At 43.2% G+C, this 1,271-nt stretch overlaps 1 non-coding gene across 1 annotated transcript; it reads right to left on the minus strand.

Annotated features, from left to right (window-relative positions):
• Window positions 1-404: 404 nt before the first annotated feature.
• TRNAC-GCA (transfer RNA cysteine (anticodon GCA)) lies at window positions 405-476 on the minus strand. Its single transcript has one exon. It is a non-coding gene; the product is annotated as a tRNA-Cys (tRNA).
• Window positions 477-1,271: the final 795 nt, after the last annotated feature.

Consider the following 1,271-nt stretch of genomic DNA (forward strand, 5'->3'; position numbering starts at 1 on the left):
CGTGATTTCATAGAGCCAACGGAAGTAAGCAATATATATTGATATGACTTTATATATATTGCATGCGGCTGCCCATTCATATACTATTCTGGGACGTTCATTGAACATCCGTTCCCTGAAGTTCATGAAATATCCATATGACTTCCTTTATTTTTTTATTTTTTTTGTACTTGGGACTTCAGTACTTGCTTGGGAGGTCCTTAGGACATTTGGTGTTGTCTGGGACAAATACACACACACACACACACACGCACACAAAGGAAGAAGGCGGCTCTAGTTCAGACATGTTCTCTGAATAAAAGGGAAATACAAGAACTAGCATAGCCGTTTCTCACACTTTTACTCTCATCGCGGAACATAGAATTGAAAAAAAAAAAAAAAACGTAAATAAAAAAAAGAAAAAGAGGGGGCACCCGGGTTTGAACCGGGGACCTCTCGATCTGCAGTCGAATGCTCTACCACTGAGCTATACCCCCAAGTGCGGACATGCGTGTTTAAATAACATCTTTGTAGTCAGGAGCTTCCCTCTTGCATTCTTTTTTTTTATATGTGAGGGCTTTTGTTTAGCTTGAGCCAACAGCTTACCACAACGGTCATCCACTGACGAGCTAGGCCACCAAGTTTGCTGCCGTAAATAATAGGTAGCCCCGCAGTACCCTGTCCGAAACGTTGACCCTCCGTACCTGACGCAGCGAATCGTTTACAGCCCGCTACACCCGTACTTACAGCCCCAAAATGTGTCCTAAAACTCCTAATTACACAGTCATCTTACAAATATTAATAAGTTTGTTGATCAGTGATTAGCAATCTTTAATTAGCGCATTCACAAACGTGGTGGTGGTAAGAGTGTAGCAGTTGGTTATTGATCTAAAAAGAACCGCTCCTGTTTTTTTTTTCTTTTTTTTTTTGCGGAGCAAGGTAAGGCGCGTTTTCGAAAAGGGCTCGCTAGAAATGAAATCGCCCCCCGCCCCCACCCACCCCCAAGGAGCAACAACAGCACAGAATAAGCAAGCGGTCGAATCGGCACATCTGCTTTGGAAGCGTATACTGCTGAGAAATACATTCGAAGAAGTACGTCGTATAGCTTTGTCGCAAACTCTTGCCCGGATCGCCTGCGTGTGTGTGCAATAAAAAGAAAAGGTTACCCCTTTGAGGGCGCAGCTTGTCCCCAAACAATTATCACCATTCTTGCTTGCCTTCGTTACTTTCCTGTCAAGAATGTCACATTGACAACGCCTATGCCGCTTGTGACCTGAAAAAAAAAAAAAAAA

This window comes from Dermacentor variabilis, chromosome 10 (assembly GCF_050947875.1).
Source record: "Dermacentor variabilis isolate Ectoservices chromosome 10, ASM5094787v1, whole genome shotgun sequence".
NCBI classification, from domain to species: domain Eukaryota; kingdom Metazoa; phylum Arthropoda; class Arachnida; order Ixodida; family Ixodidae; genus Dermacentor; species Dermacentor variabilis.